Source organism: Atractosteus spatula, chromosome 3 (assembly GCF_055471065.1).
Source record: "Atractosteus spatula isolate fAtrSpa1 chromosome 3, fAtrSpa1.hap1, whole genome shotgun sequence".
In the NCBI taxonomy this organism is placed as follows: Eukaryota; Metazoa; Chordata; class Actinopteri; order Semionotiformes; family Lepisosteidae; genus Atractosteus; species Atractosteus spatula.
In genome coordinates this window covers 41,242,136-41,260,150 of record NC_142708.1, presented here as the reverse complement: position 1 = coordinate 41,260,150, position 18,015 = coordinate 41,242,136, and positions in this window count along the sequence as shown.

Genomic DNA, 18,015 nt, shown 5'->3' with positions numbered 1-18,015 from the left:
AGGAACAGCACAGTTTTCAAAACGTGTTTTTCAGCCCGAAATAAACGCGTTTTCTCAGCTCTTAGAATCGCAGTGTAACTGCCTGTCTCAGAAGAGCACACTGAGTCAGCCCTTAACCCCAGTGTGCTGAAATTGTCAAAACGTGTTTTACAGCAGAAATAAACACGTTTTGGCAACTTTGGTCAGCACCATGTAACTTATAGGGCAGGAACAGCACAGTTTTCAAAACGTGTTTTTCAGCCCGAAATAAACGCGTTTTCTCAGCCCTTAGAATCACAGTGTAACTGCCTGTCTCAGAAGAGCACAGTGAGTCAGCCCTTAACCCCAGTGTGCTGAAATTGTCAAAACGTGTTTTTCAGCAGAAATAAACACGTTTTGGCAACTTTGGTCACCACCATGTAAGTTATATGGCAGGAACAGCACAGTTTTCAAAACGTGTTTTTCAGCCCGAAATAAACGCGTTTTCTCAGCTCTTAGAATCGCAGTGTAACTGCCTGTCTCAGAAGAGCACAGTGAGTCAGCCCTTAACCCCAGTGTGCTGAAATTGTCAAAACGTGTTTTACAGCAGAAATAAACACGTTTTGGCAACTTTGGTCACCACCATGTAAGTTAGATGGCATGAACAGCACAGTTTTCAAAACGTGTTTTTCAGCCCGAAATAAACGCGTTTTCTCAGCTCTTAGAATCGCAGTGTAACTGCCTGTCTCAGAAGAGCACAGTGAGTCAGCCCTTAACCCCAGTGTGCTGAAATTGTCAAAACGTGTTTTACAGCAGAAATAAACACGTTTTGGCAACTTTGGTCACCACCATGTAACTTATAGGGCAGGAACAGCACAGTTTTCAAAACGTGTTTTTCAGCCCGAAATAAACGCGTTTTCTCAGCCCTTAGAATCACAGTGTAACTGCCTGTCTCAGAAGAGCACACTGAGTCAGCCCTTAACCCCAGTGTGCTGAAATTGTCAAAACGTGTTTTACAGCAGAAATAAACACATTTTGGCAACTTTGGTCACCACCATGTAAGTTATAGGGCATAAACAGCACAGTTTTCAAAACGTGTTTTTCAGCCCGAAATAAACGCGTTTTCTCAGCCCTTAGAATCACAGTGTAACTGCCTGGCTCAGAAGAGCAAACTGAATCAGCCCTTAACCCCAGTGTGCTGAAATTGTCAAAACGTGTTTTTCAGCAGAAATAAACACGTTTTGGCAACTTTGGTCACCACCATGTAAGTTATAGGGCAGGAACAGCACAGTTTTCAAAACGTGTTTTTCAGCCCGAAATAAACGCGTTTTCTCAGCTCTTAGAATCGCAGTGTAACTGCCTGTCTCAGAAGAGCACACTGAGTCAGCCCTTAACCCCAGTGTGCTGAAATTGTCAAAACGTGTTTTTCAGCAGAAATAAACACGTTTTGGCAACTTTGGTCACCACCATGTAAGTTATAGGGCAGGAACAGCACAGTTTTAAAAACGTGTTTTTCAGCCCGAAATAAACGCGTTTTCTCAGCTCTTAGAAACGCAGTGTAACTGCCTGTCTCAGAAGAGCACACTGAGTCAGCCCTTAACCCCAGTGTGCTGAAATTGTCAAAACGTGTTTTTCAGCAGAAATAAACACGTTTTGGCAACTTTGGTCACCACCATGTAAGTTATAGGGCAGGAACAGCACAGTTTTCAAAACGTGTTTTTCAGCCCGAAATAAACGCGTTTTCTCAGCCCTTAGAATCACAGTGTAACTGCCTGGCTCAGAAGAGCACACTGAGTCAGCCCTTAACCCCAGTGTGCTGAAATTGTCAAAACGTGTTTTACAGCAGAAATAAACACGTTTTGGCAACTTTGGTCACCACCATGTAAGTTAAAGGGCAGGAACAGCACAGTTTTCAAAACGTGTTTTTCAGCCCGAAATAAACGCGTTTTCTCAGCCCTTAGAATCACAGTGTAAATGCCTGGCTCAGAAGAGCAAACTGAGTCAGCCCTTAACCCCAGTGTGCTGAAATTGTCAAAACGTGTTTTTCAGCAGAAATAAACACGTTTTGGCAACTTTGGTCACCACCATGTAAGTTATAGGGCAGGAACAGCACAGTTTTCAAAACGTGTTTTTCAGCCCGAAATAAACGCGTTTTCTCAGCCCTTAGAATCACAGTGTAACTGCCTGGCTCAGAAGAGCAAACTGAGTCAGCCCTTAACCCCAGTGTGCTGAAATTGTCAAAACGTGTTTTTCAGCAGAAATAAACACGTTTTGGCAACTTTGGTCACCACCATGTAAGTTATAGGGCAGGAACAGCACAGTTTTCAAAACGTGTTTTTCAGCCCGAAATAAACGCGTTTTCTCAGCCCTTAGAATCACAGTGTAACTGCCTGGCTCAGAAGAGCACACTGAGTCAGCCCTTAACCCCAGTGTGCTGAAATTGTCAAAACGTGTTTTACAGCAGAAATAAACACGTTTTGGCAACTTTGGTCACCACCATGTAAGTTAAAGGGCAGGAACAGCACAGTTTTCAAAACGTGTTTTTCAGCCCGAAATAAACGCGTTTTCTCAGCCCTTAGAATCACAGTGTAAATGCCTGGCTCAGAAGAGCAAACTGAGTCAGCCCTTAACCCCAGTGTGCTGAAATTGTCAAAACGTGTTTTTCAGCAGAAATAAACACGTTTTGGCAACTTTGGTCACCACCATGTAAGTTATAGGGCAGGAACAGCACAGTTTTCAAAACGTGTTTTTCAGCCCGAAATAAACGCGTTTTCTCAGCTCTTAGAATCGCAGTGTAACTGCCTGTCTCAGAAGAGCACACTGAGTCAGCCCTTAACCCCAGTGTGCTGAAATTGTCAAAACGTGTTTTTCAGCAGAAATAAACACGTTTTGGCAACTTTGGTCACCACCATGTAAGTTATAGGGCAGGAACAGCACAGTTTTCAAAACGTGTTTTTCAGCCCGAAATAAACGCGTTTTCTCAGCTCTTAGAATCGCAGTGTAAATGCCTGTCTCAGAAGAGCACACTGAGTCAGCCCTTAACCCCAGTGTGCTGAAATTGTCAAAACGTGTTTTTCAGCAGAAATAAACACGTTTTGGCAACTTTGGTCACCACCATGTAAGTTATATGGCAGGAACAGCACAGTTTTCAAAACGTGTTTTTCAGCCCGAAATAAACGCGTTTTCTCAGCTCTTAGAATCGCAGTGTAACTGCCTGTCTCAGAAGAGCACACTGAGTCAGCCCTTAACCCCAGTGTGCTGAAATTGTCAAAACGTGTTTTACAGCAGAAATAAACACGTTTTGGCAACTTTGGTCAGCACCATGTAACTTATAGGGCAGGAACAGCACAGTTTTCAAAACGTGTTTTTCAGCCCGAAATAAACGCGTTTTCTCAGCCCTTAGAATCACAGTGTAACTGCCTGGCTCAGAAGAGCACACTGAGTCAGCCCTTAACCCCAGTGTGCTGAAATTGTCAAAACGTGTTTTTCAGCAGAAATAAACACGTTTTGGCAACTTTGGTCACCACCATGTAAGTTATATGGCAGGAACAGCACAGTTTTCAAAACGTGTTTTTCAGCCCGAAATAAACGCGTTTTCTCAGCCCTTAGAATCACAGTGTAACTGCCTGTCTCAGAAGAGCACAGTGAGTCAGCCCTTAACCCCAGTGTGCTGAAATTGTCAAAACGTGTTTTTCAGCAGAAATAAACACGTTTTGGCAACTTTGGTCACCACCAGGTAAGTTATATGGCAGGAACAGCACAGTTTTCAAAACGTGTTTTTCAGCCCGAAATAAACGCGTTTTCTCTGCCCTTAGAATCACAGTGTAACTGCCTGTCTCAGAAGAGCACAGTGAGTCAGCCCTTAACCCCAGTGTGCTGAAATTGTCAAAACGTGTTTTTCAGCAGAAATAAACACGTTTTGGCAACTTTTGTCACCACCATGTAAGTTATATGGCAGGAACAGCACAGTTTTCAAAACGTGTTTTTCAGCTGGAAATCAACGCGTTTTCTCAGCCCTTAGAATCACAGTGTAACTGCCTGGCTCAGAAGAGCACACTGAGTCAGCCCTTAACCCCAGTGTGCTGAAATTGTCAAAACGTGTTTTTCAGCAGAAATAAACACGTTTTGGCAACTTTGGTCACCACCATGTAAGTTATAGGGCAGGAACAGCACAGTTTTCAAAACGTGTTTTTCAGCCCGAAATAAACGCGTTTTCTCAGCTCTTAGAATCGCAGTGTAACTGCCTGTCTCAGAAGAGCACACTGAGTCAGCCCTTAACCCCAGTGTGCTGAAATTGTCAAAACGTGTTTTACAGCAGAAATAAACACGTTTTGGCAACTTTGGTCAGCACCATGTAACTTATAGGGCAGGAACAGCACAGTTTTCAAAACGTGTTTTTCAGCCCGAAATAAACGCGTTTTCTCAGCCCTTAGAATCACAGTGTAACTGCCTGTCTCAGAAGAGCACAGTGAGTCAGCCCTTAACCCCAGTGTGCTGAAATTGTCAAAACGTGTTTTTCAGCAGAAATAAACACGTTTTGGCAACTTTGGTCACCACCATGTAAGTTATATGGCAGGAACAGCACAGTTTTCAAAACGTGTTTTTCAGCCCGAAATAAACGCGTTTTCTCAGCTCTTAGAATCGCAGTGTAACTGCCTGTCTCAGAAGAGCACAGTGAGTCAGCCCTTAACCCCAGTGTGCTGAAATTGTCAAAACGTGTTTTACAGCAGAAATAAACACGTTTTGGCAACTTTGGTCACCACCATGTAAGTTATATGGCATGAACAGCACAGTTTTCAAAACGTGTTTTTCAGCCCGAAATAAACGCGTTTTCTCAGCTCTTAGAATCGCAGTGTAACTGCCTGTCTCAGAAGAGCACAGTGAGTCAGCCCTTAACCCCAGTGTGCTGAAATTGTCAAAACGTGTTTTACAGCAGAAATAAACACGTTTTGGCAACTTTGGTCACCACCATGTAAGTTATAGGGCATAAACAGCACAGTTTTCAAAACGTGTTTTTCAGCCCGAAATAAACGCGTTTTCTCAGCCCTTAGAATCACAGTGTAACTGCCTGGCTCAGAAGAGCAAACTGAATCAGCCCTTAACCCCAGTGTGCTGAAATTGTCAAAACGTGTTTTTCAGCAGAAATAAACACGTTTTGGCAACTTTGGTCACCACCATGTAAGTTATAGGGCAGGAACAGCACAGTTTTCAAAACGTGTTTTTCAGCCCGAAATAAACGCGTTTTCTCAGCTCTTAGAATCGCAGTGTAACTGCCTGTCTCAGAAGAGCACACTGAGTCAGCCCTTAACCCCAGTGTGCTGAAATTGTCAAAACGTGTTTTTCAGCAGAAATAAACACGTTTTGGCAACTTTGGTCACCACCATGTAAGTTATAGGGCAGGAACAGCACAGTTTTAAAAACGTGTTTTTCAGCCCGAAATAAACGCGTTTTCTCAGCTCTTAGAAACGCAGTGTAACTGCCTGTCTCAGAAGAGCACACTGAGTCAGCCCTTAACCCCAGTGTGCTGAAATTGTCAAAACGTGTTTTTCAGCAGAAATAAACACGTTTTGGCAACTTTGGTCACCACCATGTAAGTTATAGGGCAGGAACAGCACAGTTTTCAAAACGTGTTTTTCAGCCCGAAATAAACGCGTTTTCTCAGCCCTTAGAATCACAGTGTAACTGCCTGGCTCAGAAGAGCAAACTGAGTCAGCCCTTAACCCCAGTGTGCTGAAATTGTCAAAACGTGTTTTTCAGCAGAAATAAACACGTTTTGGCAACTTTGGTCACCACCATGTAAGTTATAGGGCAGGAACAGCACAGTTTTCAAAACGTGTTTTTCAGCCCGAAATAAACGCGTTTTCTCAGCCCTTAGAATCACAGTGTAACTGCCTGGCTCAGAAGAGCAAACTGAGTCAGCCCTTAACCCCAGTGTGCTGAAATTGTCAAAACGTGTTTTACAGCAGAAATAAACACGTTTTGGCAACTTTGGTCACCACCATGTAAGTTATAGGGCAGGAACAGCACAGTTTTCAAAACGTGTTTTTCAGCCCGAAATAAACGCGTTTTCTCAGCCCTTAGAATCACAGTGTAACTGCCTGGCTCAGAAGAGCACACTGAGTCAGCCCTTAACCCCAGTGTGCTGAAATTGTCAAAACGTGTTTTACAGCAGTAATAAACACGTTTTGGCAACTTTGGTCACCACCATGTAAGTTAAAGGGCAGGAACAGCACAGTTTTCAAAACGTGTTTTTCAGCCCGAAATAAACGCGTTTTCTCAGCCCTTAGAATCACAGTGTAAATGCCTGGCTCAGAAGAGCAAACTGAGTCAGCCCTTAACCCCAGTGTGCTGAAATTGTCAAAACGTGTTTTTCAGCAGAAATAAACACGTTTTGGCAACTTTGGTCACCACCATGTAAGTTATAGGGCAGGAACAGCACAGTTTTCAAAACGTGTTTTTCAGCCCGAAATAAACGCGTTTTCTCAGCTCTTAGAATCGCAGTGTAACTGCCTGTCTCAGAAGAGCACACTGAGTCAGCCCTTAACCCCAGTGTGCTGAAATTGTCAAAACGTGTTTTACAGCAGAAATAAACACGTTTTGGCAACTTTGGTCACCACCATGTAAGTTATAGGGCAGGAACAGCACAGTTTTCAAAACGTGTTTTTCAGCCCGAAATAAACGCGTTTTCTCAGCTCTTAGAATCGCAGTGTAACTGCCTGTCTCAGAAGAGCACACTGAGTCAGCCCTTAACCCCAGTGTGCTGAAATTGTCAAAACGTGTTTTTCAGCAGAAATAAACACGTTTTGGCAACTTTGGTCACCACCATGTAAGTTATAGGGCAGGAAGAGCACAGTTTTCAAAACGTGTTTTTCAGCCCGAAATAAACGCGTTTTCTCAGCTCTTAGAATCGCAGTGTAACTGCCTGTCTCAGAAGAGCACACTGAGTCAGCCCTTAACCCCAGTGTGCTGAAATTGTCAAAACGTGTTTTTCAGCAGAAATAAACACGTTTTGGCAACTTTGGTCACCACCATGTAAGTTATAGGGCAGGAACAGCACAGTTTTCAAAACGTGTTTTTCAGCCCGAAATAAACGCGTTTTCTCAGCTCTTAGAATCGCAGTGTAACTGCCTGTCTCAGAAGAGCACACTGAGTCAGCCCTTAACCCCAGTGTGCTGAAATTGTCAAAACGTGTTTTTCAGCAGAAATAAACACGTTTTGGCAACTTTGGTCACCACCATGTAAGTTATAGGGCAGGAACAGCACAGTTTTCAAAACGTGTTTTTCAGCCCGAAATAAACGCGTTTTCTCAGCTCTTAGAATCGCAGTGTAACTGCCTGTCTCAGAAGAGCACACTGAGTCAGCCCTTAACCCCAGTGTGCTGAAATTGTCAAAACGTGTTTTTCAGCAGAAATAAACACGTTTTGGCAACTTTGGTCACCACCATGTAAGTTATAGGGCAGGAACAGCACAGTTTTCAAAACGTGTTTTTCAGCCCGAAATAAACGCGTTTTCTCAGCTCTTAGAATCGCAGTGTAACTGCCTGTCTCAGAAGAGCACACTGAGTCAGCCCTTAACCCCAGTGTGCTGAAATTGTCAAAACGTGTTTTACAGCAGAAATAAACACGTTTTGGCAACTTTGGTCACCACCATGTAAGTTATAGGGCATAAACAGCACAGTTTTCAAAACGTGTTTTTCAGCCCGAAATAAACGCGTTTTCTCAGCCCTTAGAATCACAGTGTAACTGCCTGGCTCAGAAGAGCAAACTGAGTCAGCCCTTAACCCCAGTGTGCTGAAATTGTCAAAACGTGTTTTTCAGCAGAAATAAACACGTTTTGGCAACTTTGGTCACCACCATGTAAGTTATAGGGCAGGAACAGCACAGTTTTCAAAACGTGTTTTTCAGCCCGAAATAAACGCGTTTTCTCAGCTCTTAGAATCGCAGTGTAACTGCCTGTCTCAGAAGAGCACACTGAGTCAGCCCTTAACCCCAGTGTGCTGAAATTGTCAAAACGTGTTTTTCAGCAGAAATAAACACGTTTTGGCAACTTTGGTCACCACCATGTAAGTTATAGGGCAGGAACAGCACAGTTTTCAAAACGTGTTTTTCAGCCCGAAATAAACGCGTTTTCTCAGCTCTTAGAATCGCAGTGTAAATGCCTGTCTCAGAAGAGCACACTGAGTCAGCCCTTAACCCCAGTGTGCTGAAATTGTCAAAACGTGTTTTTCAGCAGAAATAAACACGTTTTGGCAACTTTGGTCACCACCATGTAAGTTATATGGCAGGAACAGCACAGTTTTCAAAACGTGTTTTTCAGCCCGAAATAAACGCGTTTTCTCAGCTCTTAGAATCGCAGTGTAACTGCCTGTCTCAGAAGAGCACACTGAGTCAGCCCTTAACCCCAGTGTGCTGAAATTGTCAAAACGTGTTTTACAGCAGAAATAAACACGTTTTGGCAACTTTGGTCAGCACCATGTAACTTATAGGGCAGGAACAGCACAGTTTTCAAAACGTGTTTTTCAGCCCGAAATAAACGCGTTTTCTCAGCCCTTAGAATCACAGTGTAACTGCCTGGCTCAGAAGAGCACACTGAGTCAGCCCTTAACCCCAGTGTGCTGAAATTGTCAAAACGTGTTTTTCAGCAGAAATAAACACGTTTTGGCAACTTTGGTCACCACCATGTAAGTTATATGGCAGGAACAGCACAGTTTTCAAAACGTGTTTTTCAGCCCAAAATAAACGCGTTTTCTCAGCCCTTAGAATCACAGTGTAACTGCCTGTCTCAGAAGAGCACAGTGAGTCAGCCCTTAACCCCAGTGTGCTGAAATTGTCAAAACGTGTTTTTCAGCAGAAATAAACACGTTTTGGCAACTTTGGTCACCACCAGGTAAGTTATATGGCAGGAACAGCACAGTTTTCAAAACGTGTTTTTCAGCCCGAAATAAACGCGTTTTCTCTGCCCTTAGAATCACAGTGTAACTGCCTGTCTCAGAAGAGCACAGTGAGTCAGCCCTTAACCCCAGTGTGCTGAAATTGTCAAAACGTGTTTTTCAGCAGAAATAAACACGTTTTGGCAACTTTTGTCACCACCATGTAAGTTATATGGCAGGAACAGCACAGTTTTCAAAACGTGTTTTTCAGCTGGAAATCAACGCGTTTTCTCAGCCCTTAGAATCACAGTGTAACTGCCTGGCTCAGAAGAGCACACTGAGTCAGCCCTTAACCCCAGTGTGCTGAAATTGTCAAAACGTGTTTTTCAGCAGAAATAAACACGTTTTGGCAACTTTGGTCACCACCATGTAAGTTATAGGGCAGGAACAGCACAGTTTTCAAAACGTGTTTTTCAGCCCGAAATAAACGCGTTTTCTCAGCTCTTAGAATCGCAGTGTAACTGCCTGTCTCAGAAGAGCACACTGAGTCAGCCCTTAACCCCAGTGTGCTGAAATTGTCAAAACGTGTTTTTCAGCAGAAATAAACACGTTTTGGCAACTTTGGTCACCACCATGTAAGTTATAGGGCAGGAACAGCACAGTTTTCAAAACGTGTTTTTCAGCCCGAAATAAACGCTTTTTCTCAGCTCTTAGAATCGCAGTGTAACTGCCTGTCTCAGAAGAGCACACTGAGTCAGCCCTTAACCCCAGTGTGCTGAAATTGTCAAAACGTGTTTTTCAGCAGAAATAAACACGTTTTGGCAACTTTGGTCACCACCATGTAAGTTATAGGGCAGGAACAGCACAGTTTTCAAAACGTGTTTTTCAGCCCGAAATAAACGCGTTTTCTCAGCTCTTAGAATCGCAGTGTAACTGCCTGTCTCAGAAGAGCACACTGAGTCAGCCCTTAACCCCAGTGTGCTGAAATTGTCAAAACGTGTTTTTCAGCAGAAATAAACACGTTTTGGCAACTTTGGTCACCACCATGTAAGTTATAGGGCAGGAACAGCACAGTTTTCAAAACGTGTTTTTCAGCCCGAAATAAACGCGTTTTCTCAGCTCTTAGAATCGCAGTGTAACTGCCTGTCTCAGAAGAGCACACTGAGTCAGCCCTTAACCCCAGTGTGCTGAAATTGTCAAAACGTGTTTTACAGCAGAAATAAACACGTTTTGGCAACTTTGGTCACCACCATGTAAGTTATAGGGCATAAACAGCACAGTTTTCAAAACGTGTTTTTCAGCCCGAAATAAACGCGTTTTCTCAGCCCTTAGAATCACAGTGTAACTGCCTGGCTCAGAAGAGCAAACTGAGTCAGCCCTTAACCCCAGTGTGCTGAAATTGTCAAAACGTTTTTTTCAGCAGAAATAAACACGTTTTGGCAACTTTGGTCACCACCATGTAAGTTATAGGGCAGGAACAGCACAGTTTTCAAAACGTGTTTTTCAGCCCGAAATAAACGCGTTTTCTCAGCTCTTAGAATCGCAGTGTAACTGCCTGTCTCAGAAGAGCACACTGAGTCAGCCCTTAACCCCAGTGTGCTGAAATTGTCAAAACGTGTTTTTCAGCAGAAATAAACACGTTTTGGCAACTTTGGTCACCACCATGTAAGTTATAGGGCAGGAACAGCACAGTTTTCAAAACGTGTTTTTCAGCCCGAAATAAACGCGTTTTCTCAGCTCTTAGAATCGCAGTGTAAATGCCTGTCTCAGAAGAGCACACTGAGTCAGCCCTTAACCCCAGTGTGCTGAAATTGTCAAAACGTGTTTTTCAGCAGAAATAAACACGTTTTGGCAACTTTGGTCACCACCATGTAAGTTATATGGCAGGAACAGCACAGTTTTCAAAACGTGTTTTTCAGCCCGAAATAAACGCGTTTTCTCAGCTCTTAGAATCGCAGTGTAACTGCCTGTCTCAGAAGAGCACACTGAGTCAGCCCTTAACCCCAGTGTGCTGAAATTGTCAAAACGTGTTTTACAGCAGAAATAAACACGTTTTGGCAACTTTGGTCAGCACCATGTAACTTATAGGGCAGGAACAGCACAGTTTTCAAAACGTGTTTTTCAGCCCGAAATAAACGCGTTTTCTCAGCCCTTAGAATCACAGTGTAACTGCCTGGCTCAGAAGAGCACACTGAGTCAGCCCTTAACCCCAGTGTGCTGAAATTGTCAAAACGTGTTTTTCAGCAGAAATAAACACGTTTTGGCAACTTTGGTCACCACCATGTAAGTTATATGGCAGGAACAGCACAGTTTTCAAAACGTGTTTTTCAGCCCGAAATAAACGCGTTTTCTCAGCCCTTAGAATCACAGTGTAACTGCCTGTCTCAGAAGAGCACAGTGAGTCAGCCCTTAACCCCAGTGTGCTGAAATTGTCAAAACGTGTTTTTCAGCAGAAATAAACACGTTTTGGCAACTTTGGTCACCACCAGGTAAGTTATATGGCAGGAACAGCACAGTTTTCAAAACGTGTTTTTCAGCCCGAAATAAACGCGTTTTCTCTGCCCTTAGAATCACAGTGTAACTGCCTGTCTCAGAAGAGCACAGTGAGTCAGCCCTTAACCCCAGTGTGCTGAAATTGTCAAAACGTGTTTTTCAGCAGAAATAAACACGTTTTGGCAACTTTTGTCACCACCATGTAAGTTATATGGCAGGAACAGCACAGTTTTCAAAACGTGTTTTTCAGCTGGAAATCAACGCGTTTTCTCAGCCCTTAGAATCACAGTGTAACTGCCTGGCTCAGAAGAGCACACTGAGTCAGCCCTTAACCCCAGTGTGCTGAAATTGTCAAAACGTGTTTTTCAGCAGAAATAAACACGTTTTGGCAACTTTGGTCACCACCATGTAAGTTATAGGGCAGGAACAGCACAGTTTTCAAAACGTGTTTTTCAGCCCGAAATAAACGCGTTTTCTCAGCTCTTAGAATCGCAGTGTAACTGCCTGTCTCAGAAGAGCACACTGAGTCAGCCCTTAACCCCAGTGTGCTGAAATTGTCAAAACGTGTTTTACAGCAGAAATAAACACGTTTTGGCAACTTTGGTCAGCACCATGTAACTTATAGGGCAGGAACAGCACAGTTTTCAAAACGTGTTTTTCAGCCCGAAATAAACGCGTTTTCTCAGCCCTTAGAATCACAGTGTAACTGCCTGTCTCAGAAGAGCACAGTGAGTCAGCCCTTAACCCCAGTGTGCTGAAATTGTCAAAACGTGTTTTTCAGCAGAAATAAACACGTTTTGGCAACTTTGGTCACCACCATGTAAGTTATATGGCAGGAACAGCACAGTTTTCAAAACGTGTTTTTCAGCCCGAAATAAACGCGTTTTCTCAGCTCTTAGAATCGCAGTGTAACTGCCTGTCTCAGAAGAGCACAGTGAGTCAGCCCTTAACCCCAGTGTGCTGAAATTGTCAAAACGTGTTTTACAGCAGAAATAAACACGTTTTGGCAACTTTGGTCACCACCATGTAAGTTATATGGCATGAACAGCACAGTTTTCAAAACGTGTTTTTCAGACGAAATAAACGCGTTTTCTCAGCCCTTAGAATCGCAGTGTAACTGCCTGGCTCAGAAGAGCACAGTGAGTCAGCCCTTAACCCCAGTGTGCTGAAATTGTCAAAACGTGTTTTACAGCAGAAATAAACACGTTTTGGCAACTTTGGTCACCACCATGTAAGTTATATGGCATGAACAGCACAGTTTTCAAAACGTGTTTTTCAGCCCGAAATAAACGCGTTTTCTCAGCTCTTAGAATCGCAGTGTAACTGCCTGTCTCAGAAGAGCACAGTGAGTCAGCCCTTAACCCCAGTGTGCTGAAATTGTCAAAACGTGTTTTACAGCAGAAATAAACACGTTTTGGCAACTTTGGTCACCACCATGTAACTTATAGGGCAGGAACAGCACAGTTTTCAAAACGTGTTTTTCAGCCCGAAATAAACGCGTTTTCTCAGCCCTTAGAATCACAGTGTAACTGCCTGTCTCAGAAGAGCACACTGAGTCAGCCCTTAACCCCAGTGTGCTGAAATTGTCAAAACGTGTTTTACAGCAGAAATAAACACATTTTGGCAACTTTGGTCACCACCATGTAAGTTATAGGGCATAAACAGCACAGTTTTCAAAACGTGTTTTTCAGCCCGAAATAAACGCGTTTTCTCAGCCCTTAGAATCACAGTGTAACTGCCTGGCTCAGAAGAGCAAACTGAATCAGCCCTTAACCCCAGTGTGCTGAAATTGTCAAAACGTGTTTTTCAGCAGAAATAAACACGTTTTGGCAACTTTGGTCACCACCATGTAAGTTATAGGGCAGGAACAGCACAGTTTTCAAAACGTGTTTTTCAGCCCGAAATAAACGCGTTTTCTCAGCTCTTAGAATCGCAGTGTAACTGCCTGTCTCAGAAGAGCACACTGAGTCAGCCCTTAACCCCAGTGTGCTGAAATTGTCAAAACGTGTTTTTCAGCAGAAATAAACACGTTTTGGCAACTTTGGTCACCACCATGTAAGTTATAGGGCAGGAACAGCACAGTTTTAAAAACGTGTTTTTCAGCCCGAAATAAACGCGTTTTCTCAGCTCTTAGAAACGCAGTGTAACTGCCTGTCTCAGAAGAGCACACTGAGTCAGCCCTTAACCCCAGTGTGCTGAAATTGTCAAAACGTGTTTTTCAGCAGAAATAAACACGTTTTGGCAACTTTGGTCACCACCATGTAAGTTATAGGGCAGGAACAGCACAGTTTTCAAAACGTGTTTTTCAGCCCGAAATAAACGCGTTTTCTCAGCCCTTAGAATCACAGTGTAACTGCCTGGCTCAGAAGAGCAAACTGAGTCAGCCCTTAACCCCAGTGTGCTGAAATTGTCAAAACGTGTTTTTCAGCAGAAATAAACACGTTTTGGCAACTTTGGTCACCACCATGTAAGTTATAGGGCAGGAACAGCACAGTTTTCAAAACGTGTTTTTCAGCCCGAAATAAACGCGTTTTCTCAGCCCTTAGAATCACAGTGTAACTGCCTGGCTCAGAAGAGCAAACTGAGTCAGCCCTTAACCCCAGTGTGCTGAAATTGTCAAAACGTGTTTTTCAGCAGAAATAAACACGTTTTGGCAACTTTGGTCACCACCATGTAAGTTATAGGGCAGGAACAGCACAGTTTTCAAAACGTGTTTTTCAGCCCGAAATAAACGCGTTTTCTCAGCCCTTAGAATCACAGTGTAACTGCCTGGCTCAGAAGAGCAAACTGAGTCAGCCCTTAACCCCAGTGTGCTGAAATTGTCAAAACGTGTTTTTCAGCAGAAATAAACACGTTTTGGCAACTTTGGTCACCACCATGTAAGTTATAGGGCAGGAACAGCACAGTTTTCAAAACGTGTTTTTCAGCCCGAAATAAACGCGTTTTCTCAGCTCTTAGAATCGCAGTGTAACTGCCTGTCTCAGAAGAGCACACTGAGTCAGCCCTTAACCCCAGTGTGCTGAAATTGTCAAAACGTGTTTTACAGCATAAATAAACACGTTTTGGCAACTTTGGTCACCACCATGTAAGTTATAGGGCAGGAACAGCACAGTTTTCAAAACGTGTTTTTCAGCCCGAAATAAACGCGTTTTCTCAGCTCTTAGAATCGCAGTGTAACTGCCTGTCTCAGAAGAGCACACTGAGTCAGCCCTTAACCCCAGTGTGCTGAAATTGTCAAAACGTGTTTTTCAGCAGAAATAAACACGTTTTGGCAACTTTGGTCACCACCATGTAAGTTATAGGGCAGGAACAGCACAGTTTTCAAAACGTGTTTTTCAGCCCGAAATAAACGCGTTTTCTCAGCTCTTAGAATCGCAGTGTAACTGCCTGTCTCAGAAGAGCACACTGAGTCAGCCCTTAACCCCAGTGTGCTGAAATTGTCAAAACGTGTTTTTCAGCAGAAATAAACACGTTTTGGCAACTTTGGTCACCACCATGTAAGTTATAGGGCAGGAACAGCACAGTTTTCAAAACGTGTTTTTCAGCCCGAAATAAACGCGTTTTCTCAGCTCTTAGAATCGCAGTGTAACTGCCTGTCTCAGAAGAGCACACTGAGTCAGCCCTTAACCCCAGTGTGCTGAAATTGTCAAAACGTGTTTTTCAGCAGAAATAAACACGTTTTGGCAACTTTGGTCACCACCATGTAAGTTATAGGGCAGGAACAGCACAGTTTTCAAAACGTGTTTTTCAGCCCGAAATAAACGCGTTTTCTCAGCTCTTAGAATCGCAGTGTAACTGCCTGTCTCAGAAGAGCACACTGAGTCAGCCCTTAACCCCAGTGTGCTGAAATTGTCAAAACGTGTTTTACAGCAGAAATAAACACGTTTTGGCAACTTTGGTCAGCACCATGTAACTTATAGGGCAGGAACAGCACAGTTTTCAAAACGTGTTTTTCAGCCCGAAATAAACGCGTTTTCTCAGCCCTTAGAATCACAGTGTAACTGCCTGTCTCAGAAGAGCACAGTGAGTCAGCCCTTAACCCCAGTGTGCTGAAATTGTCAAAACGTGTTTTTCAGCAGAAATAAACACGTTTTGGCAACTTTGGTCACCACCATGTAAGTTATATGGCAGGAACAGCACAGTTTTCAAAACGTGTTTTTCAGCCCGAAATAAACGCGTTTTCTCAGCTCTTAGAATCGCAGTGTAACTGCCTGTCTCAGAAGAGCACAGTGAGTCAGCCCTTAACCCCAGTGTGCTGAAATTGTCAAAACGTGTTTTACAGCAGAAATAAACACGTTTTGGCAACTTTGGTCACCACCATGTAAGTTATATGGCATGAACAGCACAGTTTTCAAAACGTGTTTTTCAGACGAAATAAACGCGTTTTCTCAGCCCTTAGAATCGCAGTGTAACTGCCTGGCTCAGAAGAGCACAGTGAGTCAGCCCTTAACCCCAGTGTGCTGAAATTGTCAAAACGTGTTTTACAGCAGAAATAAACACGTTTTGGCAACTTTGGTCACCACCATGTAAGTTATATGGCATGAACAGCACAGTTTTCAAAACGTGTTTTTCAGCCCGAAATAAACGCGTTTTCTCAGCTCTTAGAATCGCAGTGTAACTGCCTGTCTCAGAAGAGCACAGTGAGTCAGCCCTTAACCCCAGTGTGCTGAAATTGTCAAAACGTGTTTTACAGCAGAAATAAACACGTTTTGGCAACTTTGGTCACCACCATGTAACTTATAGGGCAGGAACAGCACAGTTTTCAAAACGTGTTTTTCAGCCCGAAATAAACGCGTTTTCTCAGCCCTTAGAATCACAGTGTAACTGCCTGTCTCAGAAGAGCACACTGAGTCAGCCCTTAACCCCAGTGTGCTGAAATTGTCAAAACGTGTTTTACAGCAGAAATAAACACATTTTGGCAACTTTGGTCACCACCATGTAAGTTATAGGGCATAAACAGCACAGTTTTCAAAACGTGTTTTTCAGCCCGAAATAAACGCGTTTTCTCAGCCCTTAGAATCACAGTGTAACTGCCTGGCTCAGAAGAGCAAACTGAATCAGCCCTTAACCCCAGTGTGCTGAAATTGTCAAAACGTGTTTTTCAGCAGAAATAAACACGTTTTGGCAACTTTGGTCACCACCATGTAAGTTATAGGGCAGGAACAGCACAGTTTTCAAAACGTGTTTTTCAGCCCGAAATAAACGCGTTTTCTCAGCTCTTAGAATCGCAGTGTAACTGCCTGTCTCAGAAGAGCACACTGAGTCAGCCCTTAACCCCAGTGTGCTGAAATTGTCAAAACGTGTTTTTCAGCAGAAATAAACACGTTTTGGCAACTTTGGTCACCACCATGTAAGTTATAGGGCAGGAACAGCACAGTTTTAAAAACGTGTTTTTCAGCCCGAAATAAACGCGTTTTCTCAGCTCTTAGAAACGCAGTGTAACTGCCTGTCTCAGAAGAGCACACTGAGTCAGCCCTTAACCCCAGTGTGCTGAAATTGTCAAAACGTGTTTTTCAGCAGAAATAAACACGTTTTGGCAACTTTGGTCACCACCATGTAAGTTATAGGGCAGGAACAGCACAGTTTTCAAAACGTGTTTTTCAGCCCGAAATAAACGCGTTTTCTCAGCCCTTAGAATCACAGTGTAACTGCCTGGCTCAGAAGAGCAAACTGAGTCAGCCCTTAACCCCAGTGTGCTGAAATTGTCAAAACGTGTTTTTCAGCAGAAATAAACACGTTTTGGCAACTTTGGTCACCACCATGTAAGTTATAGGGCAGGAACAGCACAGTTTTCAAAACGTGTTTTTCAGCCCGAAATAAACGCGTTTTCTCAGCCCTTAGAATCACAGTGTAACTGCCTGGCTCAGAAGAGCAAACTGAGTCAGCCCTTAACCCCAGTGTGCTGAAATTGTCAAAACGTGTTTTTCAGCAGAAATAAACACGTTTTGGCAACTTTGGTCACCACCATGTAAGTTATAGGGCAGGAACAGCACAGTTTTCAAAACGTGTTTTTCAGCCCGAAATAAACGCGTTTTCTCAGCCCTTAGAATCACAGTGTAACTGCCTGGCTCAGAAGAGCAAACTGAGTCAGCCCTTAACCCCAGTGTGCTGAAATTGTCAAAACGTGTTTTTCAGCAGAAATAAACACGTTTTGGCAACTTTGGTCACCACCATGTAAGTTATAGGGCAGGAACAGCACAGTTTTCAAAACGTGTTTTTCAGCCCGAAATAAACGCGTTTTCTCAGCTCTTAGAATCGCAGTGTAACTGCCTGTCTCAGAAGAGCACACTGAGTCAGCCCTTAACCCCAGTGTGCTGAAATTGTCAAAACGTGTTTTACAGCAGAAATAAACACGTTTTGGCAACTTTGGTCACCACCATGTAAGTTATAGGGCAGGAACAGCACAGTTTTCAAAACGTGTTTTTCAGCCCGAAATAAACGCGTTTTCTCAGCTCTTAGAATCGCAGTGTAACTGCCTGTCTCAGAAGAGCACACTGAGTCAGCCCTTAACCCCAGTGTGCTGAAATTGTCAAAACGTGTTTTTCAGCAGAAATAAACACGTTTTGGCAACTTTGGTCACCACCATGTAAGTTATAGGGCAGGAACAGCACAGTTTTCAAAACGTGTTTTTCAGCCCGAAATAAACGCGTTTTCTCAGCTCTTAGAATCGCAGTGTAACTGCCTGTCTCAGAAGA